Genomic DNA, 9,202 nt, shown 5'->3' on the forward strand with positions numbered 1-9,202 from the left:
CACCTCTCGATATTCACCAACATTTGCCTCCTTTGGGTCCCACTTTCGCGCGCTCCCTGGGCCATCGGGGGCGAGTCGCGCAGTTCCCCGGGGCGTCAGGGACGACTGGCATCGGAGGCTTGGACCGTGTCATAACTGCTTGCAGTTCTAATTACTATTTTGCTCTTGCGTTAACAGGTTAGCGTAGCAGATAGCTAACATAAGATCCATGAAATATAGACCCAGGAAACTGGAGTAGAGAGAGGCCTTTAGTAAGGATCTTTCCAATTTTGTAAAACTCTGGAAACATAATAATACGGCATTACAAACTGCCCATATATACATCCAGGCCAGCTGACAGTCTTGCCTGGGCCCGGGACGAGATCTTAGATGGGCCCCCCCCTTGCGGCCAGATCTCTCCTTTTCCCTTGCTCTTCCTCTCCTCACATCTCTCACTGAAATTAAGTGTGTAATCAGTCTCTGATCCATCCTGCTCAGACTCTCCGACAGGGCACGCGGAGCCCTCTCTCTTTCTTTTCTCCTCTCTCTTCCCCCCCATCTCTCTCTCTCTCTCTCTCTCTCTCTCTCTCTCTCTCTCTCTCACCGGTAGCCTGACTCTGTCCCTCCGTTGCGGGGCAGCGGGCCCCTCCCGCATCACTCTCTCTGTCACCTGACTGCAGCTGGATCTCTCTCTGTCTCATCCTTACTGATGGAGCTACCAAACTCAACTGTTTCTGTCAAAGTTAACGTGTTGTGTCAGGCTTTTATACAAGCTAATGGACGTTAACATGAGAGCTGGCCTGTTACGTTACGTTACATGACTCGTAGAAACGCTGGCCTGGTTCTTACCTTGCTTACGTTGACAGTTCCAGCTTCACCGTCACCACCTTTTTAAAATATTTGTTTAGAAAATCTCTAAGGCCTCTATTTCCTTCTTCTCTTTTCTTTCCTTTTCCGTGAACTCGGACTTGTGCTGACCGGACATTTTGAGCCGACTGAACTTCAAATCAAGTGACAATATCAAATTTTGATCAGTGGCCAAACCATTTTTATGTTGGGGGTGGGGGGGTTCTTGACCACCATTTCCAGGACAATTAGGAAGAAAACAAATAAAACGCTTTTATGTAATTCAAATATTATGCTACATATTTTTTTCCACAAATAGGCCTATTTAAAAAAAAGATTTTTAATTCTTCCATAATTTAATGAGGGCCCAGTTCTGTCCCCTTGTACTGTGGGCCGACAACAGACCCGTTTGTCCCCCCCTATCGGGCGTGTTCAAAACTACCAAAGGCAAAGAGAGAAGAATAACTGCAGCATGTCCTCTCAGTATACAGTAAAATAAATGGACAATGTGACGCCGTAGATTTCAACGGAGACCAGTGAAGTCTATTAGAAGCACTTTTCCGGTGAGGGCTGAGCGTTACTGCGTCAGTCTCCAACTGAGCTTCAACGTAGATGTGACGTGTGCAACCTGTCTGAAAGTTGTAAGTCTTCTGCCCAGCTAACAATTTTTGGTTCCCAGAACGTTCTGGGAACGTTCGTTTTTGGTTGCGCGAACGTTCCCTGAAGGTTAGGTTTGGTTAGGTTTTGGTTGTGTTTTGGTTATTATGGAAAGTTGGTTGAACGTTATGGGAACGTTCATTTTTGGTTACATGTGACGTGTGCAACGTGTCTGAAAGTTGTAAGTCTTCTGGTAGCTGTGCCAAGAGAAATCTCAGTCATTCCGATTCTTGCAGAGATGGAGAGAGTATGAGTAGAAGCAACTTTTGGTAAGTATTCTGATTATTTGTGCATAGTATTTATTTATTTTAAAATATAACACCAGTACACCATATTAAGTTAATGCATATATCATTATGACAAAATTAGGCATTGGAAAAAGATAACATGCTTGCTTGCACATGTTGTATAACTGTTAGGGCGAGTGGAAGGTAGAGGACCCAAAGGCAGAGAGCAGGCAGGCAGGCGGGAGAAAGTTTGATGTGAAGATTTATTCCAAACACAAAAGTCCAGGTTACAATCCAGCAGAAATCCAAAACAGCGAAAACGCAAGAAACAACACAAGGAGTAAAAACTGAAACAAGACCGTCACAATAAAACAGGAAACTAAGCAAAATACAAAACAGAAAACAGACTACCAAAATAAGACAAAACACCAAAATGCCCAACCTATAACAAAAACGTTAATGGTCACCGAATATAACCACAAAATGACATTAATTGTTATCTCATCTCAAGAGAAATGGACGAATCGGTCATAAAAAGGTTAATCAGTAAATTGCTTTTGACAAAAGCGTCTGCTTTGGCCTGTTAAATAACAGATAGGTAATAGATGGACAATAATGTCACCAATAACATCTATAACTAATGGTTGCCCTTTTCATTTTTCTTTTCTCATAGGTTCAAATACTAACGTTAAGCTGCATAAGTTAGCCTACACCATACCTAACAACAACAACAAAGGTAAGTCATGTAGCTATAGTATAATTTAGATTAAAATCGAATATAGAAATCAACACATTGAGTGTAAGAGAGAATAAAATAAATGAAGCTTGTGTAATACCTATATTGTCATATTACTATTTCAACGAACAGATAAGAGCAATTCATTTTTCTGTTTCTGTTTTGTTTGGATAGGGAGAAATCAATGGCCCGAGACAACTTACTTGTGTACTGATACTGACAAAACACTGTTCTGATTGTGATTACTGTATGCTTTTAACAGGTCCAGTGATTTGGATCATGGGCAGCAGTTGCACTCATCGTGGGGAAGAGAGGGCCAGAGAGACCATGGGGGCCAATCTTGGCCTAGAGGCCAAGGTTCACTAGTTTGGCTGGGGTGGACTTTGATGGCACGGACTCCTTCCTTTCTTCTACCGGTCCCTTAGAGGAAGAGCAGCCCCGGATATCCTGCTGATTCACTGCGGCGGGAACGACTTCGGATGCAGGAAGAGCATCGATGTCGTCGCAGCGATGAAGCAGGATCTGCAACATCTCCATCGGCGTTTCCCTCAGATGATCATCGTGCTGTCTGAAATCACCCAGACACGTCGGTAGAATTCAGGCCATCCGGGGAAAATTGACAAGTCCCGTAAATGGGTGACAGTGTCATGGCTACCTATGTCTTGGGAATGCAGGGGGGTATCGTGCATCAGCATCACATTGAATTTAACAAGCCTCAACTCTTTTTTAGGGATGAAGTTAATTTATTCACTAGGGGTAATGATATTTTTCTAAATAATTTAGCTGAAGGCTTGAGAGTCTTAATCCAATAGGGGTGATGCTGGATTAAACCTCTCAACATGTTTTAAACATGAAACAGTTGAAAAATTTTAATTTCTTTTGGGGTTGTGTTTGTCTTTAGTTTAATACATTATCACATTGGTAGACATAACACTGTTCAATAGTCACTGCAAGTTTCAATAAAGCAATATTCATTAACCAAATGATTCAATATTTATTGAAACACACAGTAGACACTTCAAGGTGACATGTTTTGACAGAAATGTCATGTGGTTTTATTACTTATGTGGTAGAATTTCATAATGATATATATTCAAAGTCAGTGGCCTAGACAGTGAATATTTATAAGGGAGATGTCAAGACACCCTTAATTAGATTATATTTATCTGTATTGTCATTGTGCAGAGTACAAGTACAGAGACAATTCAATGCAGTTAGTGACTAACCAGAAGTGCAAAAAAAGTACAGTATAGACAGGTAGTATAATATAAACAGTATATGACATAGTGCAGACAGTAGTATACTGTTAACCAAGTGGTATGGTTTACAGTAAGGATATGTGCAATGTATTAAAAGCTTAACTCGGAAGAAGAGGCTTGTCGGTTAGAGCACGTGTATGCTACACAGCAAGACATGTTTACACGAGGGACAATATGCTAGCAACAAGTAAATTGAAGTAAATCAAGGAAGATGAAATAATGAAGAAAAAAAACTGAAACAAACAACAGTTAACACACTGAATTAACAAAATGCCACCTATAACACAATACTTGTGTTGAATGATGATCAGAAGTTTCAAAGGTCGAAGTTGCTCCACAGTCCACAGCTCTCCAGAAAAATGGGCTTTGACTATTGCCAGGGGTTCTCATAAAGCGCATGTGTAGGATTCTCGTAGGGTACAGATTTGATCATTGGCAAATTATCAAAGATGTTTTATCAATATTAATAAAGTTATGAATATGGTTATTAATAACTTTATCAAATCGACAAACAATCAAAACGGGGCACCACCCTGCAAGTCAAGGACCAATAATCAAACTGTGGAACAGTCTCATTTCTGTGGTAATCCTTTAAAAAGGAAATAAAGGAAGGGGTGAATCCAAGCACGGACCTGATCGACCAGCAACTATTACAACACGTCCACAAAATAATCACAAGCAACTGCTAATTAAGTATAATAAGATTTACTAATGTCACAATTATCAGTAGTTAATCAATAATCCTTCAATAATAAACTTATATATCTTTTACCATATCACAACCAAAACAAAGCAAAAACAAAGCAGCATGTGTCATGGACACTTCTGTGGGTGTGTGTGTGTGTGTGTGTGTGTGTGTGTGTGTGTGTGTGTGAGCGAAGGAGGAGGGGAGGTGTCGAAGTGTAATCCTAACACAAAAACCAAACTGGCTACTCCTGTGAGCTGCACAAACTATTTAGCCTCAAGAGGGCGGTAGTGGTGCTGGGTGCACGGGCCGGGGCTGAAGAAGCCGGGGGGGTTGCTAGGCAATGCGCACGCTTAGCCGGTATGGTAGCTAGTTCCTGTGTTAGCTCTGTACGAACGTAAGCAGATTCCATGTGTGAAGCTAGCCTACAGCGTTAGCTCGGGAGCTACGCGGCTAGCCTGTGTCGTGTGTGTGTGTGTGTGTGTGTGTGTGTGTTAGTAAGAGGAGAAAGAGAAGAAGAGTAAAGAAAAGAGGCACTTTGATCTTAATTATCGATAATGACCCAGTTCCCCTCAGCCACTCAGTCCTACAGACTGAGACTTTTGGTTTTGCTGAGGAAAACGTCACTATAACCACTCCAGTAGCTAACAGCTGATTTTCGCGAGTTTCTCGCCGACAGTAATTAAAACCCCATGAAAGGAGTGACTTAAGCAGGTAGCAATTACGGTTTTAAACCAGCTACTTAACACAACATAAATCAACGGTATAATTGATCGATTATACATTCACAGAACAGATTAATAATCACATATGGACCAGTACATGATTAAATCAGATCACATTAATGGCAACAATGGTAGCGAACCCTTTGCTCATTAATAACAAACCAAAACGCACTAGTTCTAACATCTGCCCAGAACTGTGTAAAGCCTTACTGTGCGTTGTTCGTCAGTTAAAACTCTCGCCAGAGTTTAACGATCCGTTTCGTTCCAGAGCAGTGGACGAGACGTAATCCATGTCGACAAGCAAGAACAGAACGTTGTCCTTTTCTTGAATCCAGGCTGATTAAACCCGCTGCAGATAGAGGAAATACCCGGTCAGTATTTCCTCGGATCCCCTTTGTATATCAGACCGATATAAATTTGTCCCAGTTCAACTCGACCCGCGAGGTGATGCTAGCTAGCAAGTCCGGACTAGAGTGCTTCCTGTAGTGACCTTAGTCACCGTGGAAAAAGCGAAGAAAACACAGTGCCGACAGCTTTTATCCTACCTCCGCCTCCTAGTGGCGGGGTGGTGCATTCAAAGACCCGACAGCCAATGGGAAAGCGCAACCTTCTCACAGGTGTGAGGCTTTTCTTTGTCTCACCACCAGTCTGCCGTGCCCTCCACGTGTTGAATGTAGAATCTCCATCTTAGGGACTCTGCTTCCAAATAGCAGCCTGTAGGAGTTTGGTGAAACTGGCTTTGGGTTTCACATGTAGGCCAAGATCCTTTGTCTCTGCAGTCAGCTCAGTCTGAGCCAAATCACTGTTTAAACAGCTTCTTGGTCCCCAACACATGCAAGTTGATCTCGAATGAACAAAAAATGAAAAGTGTGTGTGTATTTGGAAATCAAATCATATAATATAGTAATAACATAATATAATGTATATTAATATATTATAATAATATGAATATAACATATTACGCTATAATTACAATATGACATCTTACATTAAAACATTCTAGGCCTGACAAAAGAAGTGGCTAGAATCGACTTCAAAATATACTTTTTTGATTGAAATCATTTGAGTAGCCTAGTCTGCAGTTCTTAGTAATGTTAAATATTTCACCATATAACATTCCAACATAATTATGAGTTGAATTGTGAGCTAGGTATCAAAACATGTAAGTTAGGCTAATAACTCAAAAACCCTTGAACAGAACGTTTTTCTCTATTTCACATTAGGTTATGCAGACAGGACATGTAGATGGCTTCCGACCATGATGAAAGGGATCACATTCATCTTCAAGCATAGATCTGTAAATAAATGAAGGAATAACGTTAACTGCAATTGGCATTGAGGTGTTTTTTTTTCCATTGCCTGTATAATTTCCCCATCCCCCATGAATATATGTATACCTCGATACCCCTACTTCATTATTTAACAACATATACTTTTCTTAAAATATCCTACTTGTTCATGGATAAATGTTACTTCATATGAATTCACTTGCCCCATACCAAAGTATTTCCAATCCATCAAAATATTTTGTTCCGATGCTTTTCATAGACTCTCTATGGGCTTCTCACTTGACTATATGATGCCTCCACGCCCCCCCGATTGCCTGCAAGCTTCTCCTGGCAATACGGTACTTTGTCGAATATGCGACAGCAAGTCGCTTGGTTATGACACAATCATTAGCCTATTTTTACAAAAACGCCTGCTAAAGGGCCATAACGTGAGGTACAAGGGAATGGAGCATTTTCTACATTGTTGTGTTTCTTTAGAAATAAAAAATTAACAAATAAAGTCTTTAAACGCTTCAGATGTAAAGTTATTCGCTGTCAAAGTGACGTCAAAATAAATGGCAGTCAATGGAATGCTAACGGTGGCTGAGTGCTAGGTAGCATCAAAACGGCGCCATAGGAGGTATGCTTTGTGGAGGCTGGCTTACCCCCTTGAGTAGACCAGAGTCAGAAGCAAAAAGGAAACCGACGGCAAGAGAGGAGGGTCTTAAATATGAGAACACAAATGCAATACAACTTAACACAAATGCAATACAATGTTACACCACTAGATGTCTCTAATGCAACACAAAGTGGGGGCAGAACACATATATTTCACCCGGTGTGGCAATAACTATACTAATAAACTGTATTAATAAACATGGTTACTATATGTCGAGCAAATGCTAAATTTATATTGTTTATAGTTTAACTTGCAACATCATCAATGGATTCCTTAGATCATCTAGTTTCATATGATATAAAATATATTTACTAGCTTTACAACTGCGCCCACTAAAACACAGTAATATCGTCCGAGATCGCTGACGGGTTTAAGCAGCGCTTAATAACATTTCAGACTGCCAATTCCATACAAAGATCAGGCTAAGCCCATGTTACAGGGCACGCTCCAAAATGTAGTAAATGTCACTGCAACAACACAAGCAAATTGCAAATGCACTGAAACAGTGATGCTGAAAACAAATGTAATTTATTTGATAACAATATAATATCACCTTACCCGGAGGAACGTCAATTATATTCTGCCAACCATCTCTGAAACATTTGACAAGGCTTCTTCATAGTCTTCATGTAGTTTGACAGCGGTTGGCATCCAGAAGTGTTGCATTATCGTCATCTACTGGAGAGCACTGGGATCGTCACTTGAGACACAAGTTGTTTGTGACAACAATGGCGGAAAAACAGTCTCACAAATAGAAGGAAATTTACAAATATATTTATATTGAAAAATATTAAGTTACAAAATTATGAAATACGAGTTACAAATTAAATGCATTTGCGGATAAAGATCGCTCTGCATTCATTTGTGAATTGTGTTTGTGGATACAAATCACTCTGCATTAATTTGTGCATTGTGTTTTACAAGTTGCAAATACTTTGAGACTGTTTTAGCACCATATAGTTGGTTTAACATTTGAGTCAGTTGAAAGCCCTTAACATCTCAGATGCTGAAGGGTGCCAAATACTTTTCACATCACCGTATCTGTGGTTTGCAGAAACGTACAATGCCAAAAAAAATTTGGGCAACTGGGAAGACATTAGAATTAATTTGGATTTGTGTTTCTGTCCACCCGATAGATGTAAGCCCAATATTCATTCTCCTAGCTCTGTTTTGTTCTCCACCAACTCCTGACGGAAATATCTCTCTCTTTTTTTTTTTTTTTTTTTTTTTAACCTTTATTTAACCAGGAAAGTCCCATTGAGGTTAAAAACCTCTTTTTCAAGGGAGTCCTGGCCAAGAGGCAGCAAAAACACAATCAATTACAAATATTTAAAAGTTATACAACACAAATAATTAGAAACATTTACAATTTGAACAGGTCATTTCAGGTTCTCTCAATCTGGACTTAAAAGCATTTAAGGAAATAAGTTCAGATAATTTCAAGTCTTTTTGCAAATAGTTCCATGCAGAAGGAGCGGAGTAGACAAAAGCCCTTTTTCCCAGTTCTGTACGGGCAAATGGAACAAAGAGCAGCAAGTGATCATTTGATCGCAATGAATAAGAACCAACATTTCTCCGTGTGATTAAACTACAGATGTACGCTGGCAACAGACCAAGCATGGCCTTATAGATAAAAATATGCCAGTGCCCTGATCTCCTGTTGGACAACGATGGCCATCCCACTCTGGAATATAATTCACAATGATGGGTCAAGTTTTTACAATTCGTAATAAATCTCAGAGACGCATGATAAACAGTGTCAATCTTATGCAGACATTGTACTGAAGCGGTCCTATACACCAGGTCTCCATAATCTAAAACAGATAAAAATGTTGCAGTGACTAGCTGCTTTTTTGCTTTAGCTGCTAAATGCTCCACTATGTTCACCAGCTAGTCTCTAACTGTGCCTGCCGTTAAGTGCTTTGCTGTTGACAAAACAATGCTGATGAAAGGCGTGAGTGAGAACCAAAACAGTAACATTTCGGACTGGAAAATCCAATCTATGAGTTAAAAAGGTGCTGAAACGTTTCGTAGAGTCAATGGGAAATGCACATACACATTAAAGCAGCTTTACACTTGCAGGAATGGTTCCACACAACAAATCACTTTTGCTATCCCTTGGCTCAACTGTTCACAGTTAC

The sequence above is a fragment of the Perca fluviatilis genome, chromosome 17 (genome assembly GCF_010015445.1).
Source record: "Perca fluviatilis chromosome 17, GENO_Pfluv_1.0, whole genome shotgun sequence".
Classification (NCBI taxonomy): Eukaryota; Metazoa; Chordata; class Actinopteri; order Perciformes; family Percidae; genus Perca; species Perca fluviatilis.